General features: G+C 54.4%; 1 protein-coding gene across 1 annotated transcript in view; it reads left to right on the forward strand.

Annotated features, from left to right (window-relative positions):
* The first annotated feature begins 675 nt into the window (after positions 1-675).
* ARHGEF10L (Rho guanine nucleotide exchange factor 10 like) overlaps positions 676-13,990 on the forward strand; it is a 156,971-nt gene continuing 143,656 nt past the window's right edge. Inside the window, exon 1 of the mRNA XM_027060268.2 lies at positions 676-866. The gene's annotated coding sequence lies outside the window, so the exon portion shown is untranslated. The remainder of the gene's footprint in view (positions 867-13,990) is intronic.

Raw genomic sequence — 13,990 nt, forward strand, 5'->3', positions numbered from 1 at the left:
CCACGTTGGGATCCTCCGTGGGTATGGAGACTGCCTGGGATTCTCTCTCTCTGTCTGCCCCTCCTTCATTCTGGAGCTTGCACTCTCTCTCTGTCGTTCTCCGAAAAAAAAAAAAAAGTGTCCTTATAATCAGAGCCATCATTATTGTCTATCCCCCGGGAGCTGGACTCCAGAGCCCTTTCCCTATGGTCTCATTTAATTTTCACGAGAACCCTGTCATATCGGGACGATTGTTGTTATCCTGGTGGGACAAGGGAGAAACCGAGGCTCTGGGAGATGAGGTCATGCAGCTGGAAAGGGCAGGGATTCAAACTTGAAATTCCAACTTCAAAGCTTGTGCTTTTCCACCTCCTCTGGTTAAAAGACTCCCAGTCTGTGGATGAACCTCGAGCCCTCCCTTGTGCCCATGTCCTATGCTTCTTTCTGGGCCGGGGGGCAGCTGTCAGTGGTTAAACCTTCTGCCTTCACCCCCCCCCTTAGAGGCCCCCACCTTTGTTCACGCTGCTCCTCCCTTTCCCCACCCTGGCTACTTCCTGGTCCTCCCAGGCCGACTGATGACAGATTGCCTGGCCCGGCCCGGCCCGGCCCTGCCCATGGGCCTGACCCAGTCTAGCCCTTCCTTGTCGGCTGCTAGGGGCCGCCTCTTGTGCTCCTGCCTGCCCGCCTGGCAGGTCTGGTTGGTGAATGACTCACATTCCTGGTCCTCTGCACACGAAGCGTGGGGAGCCAGTGCGCCTGACCCCTGGGCTCCTGCCTGCCCCGCCAGCGGCTGTGACGGACAGGACCCTTCCCCGCCGGTGGTGCCTGACCCTGTGCCACCCGCGCCCGTTTCCCCGAGGGCCAGAATTGGACTGCACGGAATCCAGGTCAGCTTTGGGGCTTGTAAACATCTCTGTCCCTCGCCGAGTTGGAGGAGGGTCCTTTGGAGGTCACGGGGTGTGTGTGGGCTTTCTGCCGTCGTTGACACCCTTGGGCACCGGGCCCAGGGACACCCTGCTCCCTCCCAGTCGGTGATGGGGCTTGGGGACGCCTTGTGCCAGGCTCTACAAGGAGGACTCTGCTGGGAGCCTCGGGGGACGTGGCCCTGACCCTGGTGGCCACCTGTGGGGGCAGGTCAGGGCAACGTGGGGGCGAGGAATGCAGAGGGAGCCTGGCAGAGGTGTGGGTGCCTCGGGAACTTTCCCTGATTCCCTTCTCGGGGTCACAGAGTTTGATGGTTGGAGCCTGATATGGCCCTTACGGGACACCTAGGTCAACGGCATCATTTCAGAGCTGGGAAAACGGAGGCTCGGGAGGACAGGGAGTAGTATCTCAAGGTCACGCGGTGACTTAGCGGCAGAGCCGGGCCTGGAAGCCGGATCCGGCTGCCGCCTCCCTGCGGTCACCCTGGGTCCTGGCTGTGAGTCCCCGACAGGTGGCTGTTTAGCCACAGCTTGAATCTCTCCGGTGGCGGTGAGCTCGCTGCTTTTGGAGGCAGCCTCTTGCGTCTGCGTGGCCGGTGGCCGGCGGTGAGGACACAGGGCCTGCGGGGCGCTTACTTCGTGCCCGGCACCTTGCTAACGAAGCAAGCCCCGCGCGTTAGCTCTTTCAGTCCTCCCAACACCCCTGTGAGGCCAGTGGTGTTGTCGCCGTTCTCGTTCACAGCCGAGGAAACGGACCCAGAGAGGTTGAGTAACTTACTTAAGGTTTCGCAGCTTGGAAAAGGGGAGCTGAGATGGGAGGCCAGACAGGTCTGGTTCTGGGGCCTGACGGAGCCCTCCGCCCCCTCCCTTTCTGCTGCCACGAGTCCATGAGGCGTAGCAGGGTGGGGGGCTGGCGGGGCACGGCCAGGCTGGGCTTGTTAGGGGCGTTTAGATGGATCGCGCGTTTCTCTGGCCTCCCCACGTCCGAGGAAAACAAGTGTTACTGCTGAAGCTTTTCTCCCTCCCCCGCTTGGGCTTCGTGGCAGCTCACGCTCTGTCTCACGTGGTGCTCGAGCTGCAGAGTCCAGCACAAATGGTAATGACCTTCCAGAGTGGCCTCCACGATGCTACACCTGCCTTGGTCTGTCCACGAAGGGTCCTTTGCTGGTTAACAAGGGCAGCGCCTCACCCTACGGTGCTCGACCGTTTACAAAGCTGGGCCACGTCTGTTGTCCCCGATGGGTCTCACGCCAGCCTGGGGTGCTGGGCAGGGCAGGAATGAAGATCCCTGTAATTGAGGGACAGAGGCTCAGAGAGGTGAGGTGACCTGCCTGAGGTCACACAGCTAAGAGATAGCAGAGCATTAGGTTCTCTCTCCTGGCTCCTAACAGCGTGTACTGCCATTAAGTGGGCCTCTCCTCTCAGTTTTTCCTCTGGAGGATCCAGAAGTTTCTAAAGGCGAGGCTGCCTCCCCGGCTTTTGGCCAACGAATCCGGGTCTCCTGAGGCTTGGCTGGGGACCGGCCACCAACTCTCCTCTGTCCCTTTGAGGGCTGAGCTCCTCTGGGAGCAATGGCCGCAGACTTTCCCGCTGGGCGTCCTCCGTTAGCGGGACTTTGGGGTCTTCGGGGGGGTGACTGGTCCGGCCCCTTCACATCCCTACCACCTAGACGGTGAGAAGGATCCCTGATATGTTCATCCAGGGCTTCCTCTCAAAAACAGTCTCATGGGTGAGAAGTCCCCAGGCTGATTCCGTTCTGTCCCCTCCTCCTTCTCTTCCTAGTGATCAACAACAACGACAACAACAATAATAATAACAGCGAGGTTGACTACTGGCATTGCCACCATGACTACTGTGCCATTTACCGGGCATTCACCCCGTGCTCAGCTCTAGGTCAGGTGTCCTGACGCCATAGCTCATCTAACCCTCCTGCTGGTCCAGATGTCACAGATGAGAAAGCTGAGGCACCGAGGGGTGAAGTCATTGGCCCAGGGTCACACAGCTGGCCCGTGGCACTGAAACCATCACTCAGAAAGTTGAAAGCTCACATCACCCAAAGTCACCATCCAAAGTCATGTGCTGAGTTCCTGGTGCAGCCAAGAGCGGCGACTGGCTCGGTTGCTTCCGGCTTTTAAGCTCTTCCCTCTCTGCGCCGCTGGGCCGGGCGGGGCGGCCCTGGGACTCGAGAACCCCGTGGGTTCTGGTTGCTCTGCTTCTAAAATACTATGGGACTCTGGACATGCCCCTCACCCTCCTGGGGCCTGGGTCACCCCGTCTGGGTGGAGGGGCTGATAATTTCTTCCCTGTGATCTAACCAGGGGCTGTGAATTACAGTCACGGCTGGGGATGCCTGTAAAACCTCGACACGGTGTGCAGGGAGGGAACCGGCGAGAAGAGAATAATTACCCAAGCAGCGTCTCCGGTCCCCTCTGTGCCTGGGACAGCCCTGACGTTTAATCCCCACAATTACTGGGGATGAAGGAATTGGTGCCGAGCTCCACAGCCAGAGAAAGCTGGGGCTCAGCAGAGGAGCAACTTGCAACTCGCTCAAGGTCACAGGGCTAGGAGGTGGGGAGGCGGGGATTCGAACCCAGCCTGTGTGTGTGTGCAGAAGTGAGCGCCCCCCCTCCCCACCAGCCCTCGTGGGAGACAGCTCCCTGGGGATGGGGGCGGGGGGCTCAGGGTTTCTAGCCCCAGGGCAGCAAGAGAGCTCCCGGTGGGGATACTCATGGGAGCAGGTCCCCAGGAGCTTAGCAGGTGGGTCCGAGGTAGGTGAGATGGTGCTGCTATGAAGTGAATTCCTAGCTTCCCTGTCCAAGCCTCCTCCCACTTTGCCTTCCAGCGGAATGAGAGCGAGCCTCCTCCCCCATCATTGCTTGTCTCAAGGACAGAGGCACCTCTTGTTCCAAGGGGACCAGGAAAATAGGGAGCTCTCCTGGGTCTTGGGACCTGTTCTGTAGGTAACCTTGACCCCTGACCCCACCTGCTGGACCAGCCAGACCCAGCTCAGCCACTGCACAGAGACTTCTGATGCCCCAGCAGAGGGAGGGGAGGCAACAGGGCTGGGGAGCAGCCCTGCCCCCTTCCTCCTTCCCCATCGTACCCTATCCCCTGGTTCTTCGGAGCATTGTAGTGATTAAATCTGACGACCATTCATTCTATCTGATATAAAGGCCTCCAATGTCATGGTTCCAGACAGGCAGAGGGTGAGGAGGGGACCTTGGGCCGGAGCCAGGAGGCTGCCTCTGCTCTCGTTCCATTCTTCATGCCCTGTGTGACCTTAAGCAAAGCCCTTGTCCTCTGAGGGCCTCAGTTATCCCCTCTGTGGATGGAGGGGGTTGGCTCAGATCATTCCTAAGGGCACTTTCAAGCTCTGAAAGTCTCCGAAATGCTCAAAGGGAAAGCCCCAAGGTGCCCTCTGGGCTCTTCGCCAGCCATCCCTCCTCCCACGTGACCACAAGGCCCCGGGAGCACAGGAATGCGGGGAGGCTTGAGTTTGCTTCTGATGCATGGCGGACTGGCAAGGACTGGAGTGACCACCACAAAAACCTGTTGCTGTTCAGTCTGGCCAATTCTGGAATATATCCAGGATGCCCACGTTTGCCCAGCTGCAGGGAGAGCCCTCCACCTTGTTGTTGGGGGGAAGAAGTACGGACTTCAGGGTCTCACTGAGTTCAAAGCTCAGCTCTGTCCCTTCTCGTGTGTGAACTTGTAGGTTCCGTATCTGAAATGGCAGACGATGATACTGAACTTGCTGAAGTGCTGTGCAGGTTATGTGTTATCCCAGGCAGAGTGCTTGACCTGGTGCATAGTAAGTGCTCAGTAAAAAGAAGGGCATGTCCCTGGCCCCAGTGCCATCCCAACCTCCCATTCCCAGCAAACAGATAAGGCTCCAGGATGGCAGGACACCTCGTTGTGCTGCCCAGAACCTTAACGCAGATGAGCAGATGTGTCCAAGTGTGCTAGGGATGATACCATGCTTTAGTGCCTTTTCCTCTTTCTCACAATTTCTCTAAAAATTACAAAACTGGGCCACATGCCTCAGTGGCCGCTCTCTTGAGACTTCTGGGTTCTTTATCCCCGAGTCTTGCTTAGCTCACAGGAAATGGGAAACCCTATGCTCTGGCCGAAGAGTAGCGGGGAGGAGAGGAGCCTGCTTCCCACAGATCTTTCCCTAGAATCCAGCTAGCTGGCTCTAGCCACTGATCAGAATTCACAAAGTATGGGATTTGGTGGGTCAGCATGAGATCTCTCAAATTAACTGCAGGGTAAGACCCCTAAAGCTCAAGGCTCCTGGCAGGTGCTCCAGAACTCTGAGACAGCACCCAGGAAATAGGTTGGGGTCGACTCTGACCAGACACCAGGCTCAGGCACAGCTGTGTCTCTAGGCCCAGTCCTGGAGCCACTGGTCAGGGAGTTTACCACACTGGGTATATTTTGTGGTTGGCCCCAATTCAGAGACCTGTGGTTTGGGACAGAGCACATGAAATTCCCTGCAGAGTGGTGATTTCTGGGAAGAGAGAACAGACTTGATCAGCCTACATGCTGTTGCTTTTATTAAGTTACCTCAAAGCTCATCAGCCACATGGTACTTCTTTATTCCCTCCCCTAAAAATCAGGATACTGTTCCCTGCTTTCCCTGGAATCCTGACCAGGGGAGTTTGCACTTAGCAGAGAATCTGCATCCAGCTTCCTTCTGCTTCGCCGAGTGGGAGAAGTATTGTCCTCTAGTCCCCTTTCGCTTGGTTTTCAATTGTATTCATCCATCCATCCATCATTCATCTGTCCATGTGTCTATCCATCCATCCATCTATCCATCCATCATCCAGTGATCCATCCATCCATCCATCCATCTATCCATCCATCATCCAATGATCTATCCATCCATCCATCCTTCACCTATTCACGTCTCTATCCATTTATTCGTGTGTCCATCCATCCATCCATCCATCATCCAATGATCTATCCATCCATCCATCCTTCATCTATCCATGTCTCTATCCATTTATTCGTGTGTCCATCCATCCATCCATCCATCATCCAATGATCCATCCATCCATCTATCCATCATCCATCCATTCATCATTCAATGATCCATCCATCCATCCATCCTTCATCTATTCATGTGTCTATCCATTTATTCATGTGTCCATCCATCCATCCATCATCCAGTGATCCATTCATCCATCTATCCATCATCCATCCATCCACCATCCAACAATCCATCCATCCATTTGTCTTTCCATCCAGTCTTCCACCCATATATCCATCCATCTACCTATACACTGTTTATTGAGTGTCCACTATGTGCCAGGCACTGTATCCTGGAGGTAACAGCTCTGTGCACAACAGACATGAGGCTGCCCTCAGGCAGATTAGAGGACAGCAGGAGCAACAGAAAATTTAGTAAGAAAAACAGTACTTTGTGCTCCAGACTTATCGCCTCTGTTTATCGGTTTTCTTATGTGTTGCATGGGATGATGGCAGTACCTATTACACGGGATTATGGTGAAGATTTGATGAGACAGTACAGGCAAAGTGTTGGCCCCGTCCCTGGCATGTAGTAAGTGCTCAATGAATTTGAGCTATGATGAGAATGAGGACCATGATCATGATGAAGATGATGATGAAGTTTACGGTCATCTAAATCAGCGCCTGGCACTAACCAAGCAACCATACGTGTCCCTGAGCTGTAGTGGGCAGACAGCCTTTCTCAACAGCAGCAGAAGGTAATAGGGGAATGGTGAGGGCAGGCCCTGTGCCAGCTTCTCAGGATGGGGCATGTGTGCTGGATGTGCCATCTGGAGGCAGGGTCTGAGGGCTTCTTGGGGGAGCCGGAGCCAACATAGCTGCCTGGCTGGTTTAGCCAGTTAGGATTTGGTTGTGAATCTTCTCAGGGTAGAATAAGCTATGACACCAGGAGCTGTAGACTGCCTTCGCAGGGGCTGGGGTAGGCTGTCTGGAAGCTGCCAGAAGTGAAGGAAGGCAGCAGAGGTGGGGACGAGCCTCTGTGCTGGGGGCTCGGGGGAGACGGCTGGAGCTGGAGCTCTGGGGGAGCAGCCAAAAGTGGCTAGGGGGTCCCTGGTCCCTGGGGCTGATTGGGGCGGGGGCATGTCCGTGTCCCTTGCCACCGTGCCTCCAGCTCCTAGAACAGTGCCAGGCATATCTCAGACACTTCTCCGGGGAGTATCTGGGAGTGTTTGTTGAACGGGTGCTGCGGCTCCAATGGGATGGTCTGATGTAACTATCAGGCTGGCTCACCTGGGAGAAACAGTGGTTCTGGAACCAGAGGGAGAAGCGTTCATAGCCTGACCCCACCACCTACCAGCTCTGGGGGACCGTGGATAAGACACTTGCCCTTTCTGAGCCTTGGTTTCCTCATCTGCAAAATAGGAATTGCGGTCGATACTGAGGGCTGTTGTGTAGATGGGAGATGGTGAAGTAAAAAGCGACTCTGCTGTCATCATCCATGTTTCTGGGGTGACACCCAGAGTTTCGAGCCAGGACTGGGGGATTGGGCTGGTGCGGACAGAGTATCTGCTGAACCCCCACATTTGAAGTTTGGGGGAGGGGTGACGGGATAGAGTCAGATAGACCCGGAATCTATTGCTTACTTGCTGTGTGACCTTAGGCAAGCTACTCCCTCCCTGCGCCTCCTCTGTTCCACCTGTCCAAAAGGGGATCTTGAAAGCAGCTGTTCTATAGAGTTCTTGCGAGAGTAAATGGGATTGTGCATGAAGAGCTTGGGGCCTGGCATGTTATACATGTTCAGTAAAGGGGAGCTATCCTCACCAAGGGAAGGGGCCCTGGTCCCCCCTTCTGAGACGCCGGGGCTTCCCTTGGAAGTGACCCACTGCACTGTGTCTCTGCTGATGCGTGGGTGGGTCTCAGAAGGTGCTTGTTTCCAGGAGAAAACCCAGGGAAACCATTTGGCTTAACCTCTTAAGTTCCATGGGGGCGGGGCTTGAGTGATCGTAACTGGGGGCTATTCAGTAGGGGGAAGGAACACGGGCTTCAGATTTAAATCCCAGTAGATGTTAATGAACGCTGGGGCTGGTCCAAAAATCCAGTCTATAAAACTCCTGCCTGCAGCTTCTGGTGCGTTGCTAATGGGAGTTTATGTGAAGGACACAGTGGGATAAGGGCCCATTGTTCTGAGCGGGGACGGTTTTATGACTCTTAGAAAGCGTCTTTCATCTGGGAGACCAGGGAACTGATGGGACCTCCCAGCCCTGGGCGGGGGAACTGGAGGACGCTGGAGGTTTCTGGGGCTGGTGCCAGGCGGCGGCCACGGCCAGGCCCTCTCCCTACAGCCAGGGTAGCTGGCGGGGGCTGCACAGCAGGGCCTCCCTTTCCCCAGGCCCGGGACCTTCCCTCCTGGAGATCCTCTGTCCAGCCCGGCCAGGTCTGCTTGGCAAAAGGCTGGAGGCTCACTGTGTCCCCCGGGGTTCCCTCCCTGCTCCCCCTTCCTCGGCAGCCAGTGCTGTATCTTTTTCATCCTTATGGATGAAGATCCTTCCAGAACAGGCCTTGGGCCCTGCGTTCACTGTCAGCTGACTAGCAGCTTCAGGCCTGGAGGCCTTGCCTGGCACTCGAGCCTTGGGTAAGGGCAGTAACCTGATGCCAGGAAGCTGAGACCTTGTCTCCTTGTCCTTTCTGGCTCCTTGGCCAGGCCCCAGACGGAGAAATCCAACCTCTCCCTGGCTCGGCAGACAGGCCCAAGCTTTCTGTCTGTTTATCCCGGGTAGGGGCTGCAGGAATGGGTGAGGCTGGCGTCCTACCGTAGGCAGGGCCCGTGGGGAGGAGACCTGGGTGCGGTCACACCTGCTGTGGATGCCCCTGGCCGTTCAGCCCAGACTGTGACTCCCCCTCCCCGCTCACCTTTTCTACTTTGGGAGGTACAAGAAGGCCAGAGCAGCATGTCGGGGATCCCTTGCGCCCTAACTGGCCCCAGAATCCCTTCACCTGCGGCGAGACAGCAGCCATGGGCAGCGGGCGCTGCCTGGTTAGCAATCCCTCCGAGGCTTCTGGGCTTTCAAGGAATAAAAAAATCTGTTCGGGCACGTGCACGTGAGGGGGATCTGGAGGAACCCAACAGGCCGCTCCGACGGACATTCCAGGCTAGCACAGAACGTCTTCGTGCCTCAGTTTCCTCCTCCCGAAAACGGGAGGGAAAGTACCTGCTTTGTAAGGTTGCTGGAAGGATCGGTTGGAACGTGGCCGGGTATGTGGCGGCGTGAAGGCTGGCTTGGCGACCACGGTCACTTGACTCGGTCTCTCACCTCCCCGGGTCCAAATTCCTGGGAGAAACGAGCTGATTGGCCAGCTTGCCGTCAGATGTTCACCCTCTCTCCCAATCAGCTGTGCTGGCGAGGAGCGGGCTGCCCCGCCCACGGGCGGGAGGGTGTAGGGAGGCACATCCTGGCATGTCAACCCCAGCCTGCTCAGAGGCTCTATCAGATGGGGAAAGTACTGCCCACAGTGGCTTGGTGCTTTTTTTTCTGCCAACCCCCAGGGGGCGTTCCCAGGGGTGCTTCCAAGTGATCAGGACAAGCTTTCAGAACTGCGGCTGCCTGCCGACGCTTGGAGCCTGTCTGGCTCACGAGTAACTTGGCCCATTTGCAATTTGACATCGTTGTCAGTTTTAAAAATCGGGGGATTTCATAGAGAACTCTGGACTTCTGGCTTCTCTTGGGGGAAAAGAAAGAAAGCGCTGGGGATATCGAGCGTAGACGCACAGCATCTGCTCCAATGGGGGGGGGGGCGTTGCTTTCCAGGCCCTGAGGGACCCCCCAACCTTTCCCCGTGGTGTCCCTAGTCTTGGAACTTGGTCATCGTTGTCCGGGCGCATCCAGCCTGCTTCTTCCACTGTCACCCTCTACCTCGCCACCTCACTCTACAGCCTGGAAATGGGAATTGCGCAAAGAAGAATTGGCTAGCTATTCAACATTTTGGAATATGTGTATGAACCCAGTTTTGTGCCAAATATCCACAACTATGATCTCATTTATTTCTCTAAACAACCGTGAGGTAGGAATCATCACTTCCACCCCTATGACACAGACGGTGAAGAATTACTACACAGACAGCTCGAAGAATTACATGATGTGCTAGAGATTAGCACAGGCCATCTGACTTTAGACACAACTTTATTGTTTTAATTAAATTTTTTTTTTTTTTTTTTTAGAGAGAGAGAGGGGCAGAGGCAGAGAGAGAGAGAGAGAGAGAGAATCCCAAGCAGGCTCCACGCTCCGTGCAGAGCCTGACACGGGTCTCAATTCCATGATCTTGGCATGGTGACCCGAGCTGAAATCAAGAGTCAGATGCTCAACCGACGGAGCCACCCAGGCGCCCCTAGAAACGTCTTTAAACTGACGGCAAAGCTGCGAGTCCACAGCATTTCCCTCTGCGGCATTTCGAGAGGAAACTGTTGACTTGATCCTTTTCTCTGGATGTTTGGTATGTGTTTGCGAGAAACACGGACCCGTTCCTTCGCAATCATAGTACAACCGTCAAAAGCCGGAGACGCATGTGATGCATTCCCACCATCTCAGCCGCCGCCCCTCTGGAGTCTTACCAGATGTCCCAATAGTGGCCTTTGTATGGAAAGGATCAAGTGAGGATCACACGTGGCATTTAGTTGTCCAGTCTCTGGTTTCCTTCAATCTGAAAAAGTTCCCCGGTCTCTCTTTGACTTTTGTGACCTTGGCGTTTTGGAAGACTCTCAGTTCAGGTTTGTGTGATGTTTGCTCAGGATCATGGGAGCTGTGCATCTTTGGTGGGAACATGGTGAGGTATGGCCGGGACCTTCTCTGAGCATCCCATCGGGACCCTTGGGGTGTCCAAATGTCCCCCTGCTGGTCACGTCCCCGGTTTGACCACTTGGGTGGAGAGCTGTCTGTGAAGTTGCTCTCTTCCCCTTTCTGGTTAAGAAGTATTTTGTGGGGTGGTGCTTTGAGACTGTGTAAACAGTCATTTCCTGGCCTTCAATGTACTCATTTGCTTATTTACTTATCAGAATGGACTCTTGGTTTCTTATTGTATTCAATGGGTTATAAATCCAATCATGATTTATTCTGATGCCAGATTGCCCTCAGTTTGATTAGTGGGAGCCTCTGTGAGCTGGTTTCTATGTCCTTTTGCTATGACACAGAGCAATTTTATCACTTCTTGAGCAGTTTATCAGTTTGTGGCCCAGCACTATATTATAGGCTCGAATTGTCCTTCCTCTGGAATCAGCCGTTTCTCCAGGGACCTCTGGATCCCTTGAGTAGAGAAGGGTATTGGGGAACCACGATCCGGCTGCTAAGTGTGCTCACTGCTATTGGGTGTCCCTGTTCCCAGGCCCTCGCGGTGGACAGAGCTAGGAACTCACACCATTGCTTCCGATTCCAGCCCGACACCCCGGGAGATCATTCTACTTTTCTTCCTTTCCGTATCTGTAATTTGCTTCTCCAACAGGGAGAATCCCAAGAGTTCAAGCTGTTGACCACTGCTATACTAGGTTGCCTCTCACTAATAACAGAATATTTATAATAATACAGCACCAAGTAGCATATTGATCTAATGTTGTCAGTGGGAAGTGGGGAAATCTCTGTTAGGCTACATTAACCTGATCCTGCGACCTTCTGTGAAGAGAGAAGAGGGCAACAGGATTATTGTTCCCACCTGACAGGCAGTGAGACAGAGTAAAAGAGGTTGAGGGCTGTTTTCAGGGTGCTACAGAGATCGTGGGGTAGCAGAGCCCTGTGTCGTGTCCTTGTCCCACTGGACATGAGTGTCCACCCCCCCCCCCCCCGCCTTGTGGGTGTTTTGGGTGAACTTTGAGACCACATCCCCAAGACAAGGAAGGAGCTGCTCAGACTGGTCTGTCCCTGACACCCAGGCCCATAAAGTGGTAGCTCAGAGAAGTCAAGTTTCCTTCTTCACCTGAGCTCCCAGGACCCCCTCTGCCTGTGGCTGTGCCCTTGAGCTCAGCTTCCTTCCCCACAAATGCAGGTCTTGGGTCGGGGGGGGGGGGTACATCTGGAAGTCTTGAAGCAGGGGTGGTTGCTCAGAGTATCCCAGCCCCCCTCAAAATGCCTGTCCTACGAAACAGAGACAGGAGTGTTATGGGAAGAGAGTGTCATATCGTCTTCTTTCGTAATCAAAATGCTATCCAGCCTCTCTTAGGTAATAAATAGCCTGGTCACGGTTGGTTTAATGGTATAATAAATTTCAGGGCCTGACTGCTTCCTGCTTGCTCTCCTTTCACACTGCCTGTGTGAGCATGGTATCTGGGCCACAGGGTCCACTTTCCCAGCCACCCACTTCCTTTTTGACCCACTATGTGGTTCGGCCAGCGGAAGGGAGACTGGGCTGGAAGGCAGAGGCAGGAGCCCTGGGTTCCCATCCTGACTTTGCCACCAGCTTGCTAGGCAACATGGGCGAGTCGCTTCGCCTCACTGGCCAGTGGGAAAATGCCACCCCTGTCCTCCCTGCCTCCCTCTTCTCCAGGTCAGCGGTGGAGACCAGGGAGAACAGAACCCTTTTCCCATCCAGATGTACCCTTGATGGTTATGCATCCACAGTAAACCCTGCACTCACCAGCGTGTTCAGTGGGTGGAAAATTCTGGTTAATTGAATGTTCTGGGACATGGAAACATCCCCAGAAATCCTTTGTGTTCCTTTTGTGGTCATTGAAAACCATTCATTCATCTATTTAGCAAATATTTGTCTCGTGCCTGTGCTCTACCGGGCTCTGTCCCAGGTGGCAGGGAGGCGCTGTGAATGAGACAGCGGAGGCCCAGCCCGCAAGGGCTCACAGCCCGGGAGGAGACGTGAGCAAACGCAGGGGGCCCTTGAACACCGCAGGGGCTAGGGGCACCAACCCCTTACGCAGTACAGCTTTTGACTCCCCCAAAATGTAATTGCTGATAGTCTACTGTTGACCACGAAGAAGCCTTTACCAATAACATAAACAGTCAATTAATGTCTTCTGTATATCATACATATTATATAATGTATTCTTATAATAGCATAAGCTCGAGAAAAGACGATATTATTAAGAAAATCATAAGGGAGTGGGGCGCCTGGGTGGCGCAGTCGGTTAAGCATCCGACTTCAGCCAGGTCACGATCTCGCGGTCTGGGAGTTCGAGCCCCGCGTCGGGCTCTGGGCTGATGGCTCAGAGCCTGGAGCCTGTTTCCGATTCTGTGTCTCCCTCTCTCTCTGCCCCTCCCCCGTTCATGCTCTGTCTCTCTCTGTCCCCAAAATAAATAAAAACGTTGAAAAAAAAAAAAAGAAAATCATAAGGAAGAGAAAATACATTTTTATTGAAAAAAATCCACGTAGAAACCTGCCCGATTCAAACCTGTTTTTTTTTTTAATTTTTTAATGTTTATTTATTTTTGAGAGAAAGGGAGAGAGAGAGACAGAGTGCAGACAGGGGAGGGGCAGAGAGAAAGACACACACACAGAATTCAAAGCAGGCTCCAGGCTCTGAGCTGTCAGCACAGAGCCCGACGCGGGGCTCGAACCCACGAACCTTGAGGTCATGACCTGAGCCGAAGTCGGACGCTCAACCGACTGAGCCACCCGGGCGCCCCTAAACCTGTGTTTTTTAAGGGTCAATGTACACCACACAACTCGGTAGGATGGATGGCCTGAGGGGACCATAGGACACCGTGGGAGGCCCGGAGTCCAGTGTGGGGGCCCTGGAGAAGGGATCCTTGACCTTGAGAAGGTGTTCTCTGTTGAGAGCCTCAGGAGGCATTAGCCAACGTGCCTGGGCAGGAGGATGGAGTGGTAATGGCGTTCCAGGCAGAAGGAGCAGTAATGAATGGGCAAAGGCCAATAAGGCGCCTTTGACACTGAATTGTGCTGTGGAGCTTAGAATGTGACCCCGGGGAGGCGAGAGGCGAGGGGTGTGTGTGTGTCGTCGGGATGCAAGATGGTGGAGAGAGCAACAATGTAGGAGGATGTGTGGTCCCTGGGGTAGGGGTGGGGGGGAGAGGAGGGCCCGGCATTACCAGATCTTCAGGTTTGCTGAGAAGCCAACAGTCTGTTTTTTTACTGCAAAATCTCCCGAGTGTTAAATGTTGGTGACC

This window comes from Acinonyx jubatus, chromosome C1 (assembly GCF_027475565.1).
Source record: "Acinonyx jubatus isolate Ajub_Pintada_27869175 chromosome C1, VMU_Ajub_asm_v1.0, whole genome shotgun sequence".
In the NCBI taxonomy this organism is placed as follows: domain Eukaryota; kingdom Metazoa; phylum Chordata; class Mammalia; order Carnivora; family Felidae; genus Acinonyx; species Acinonyx jubatus.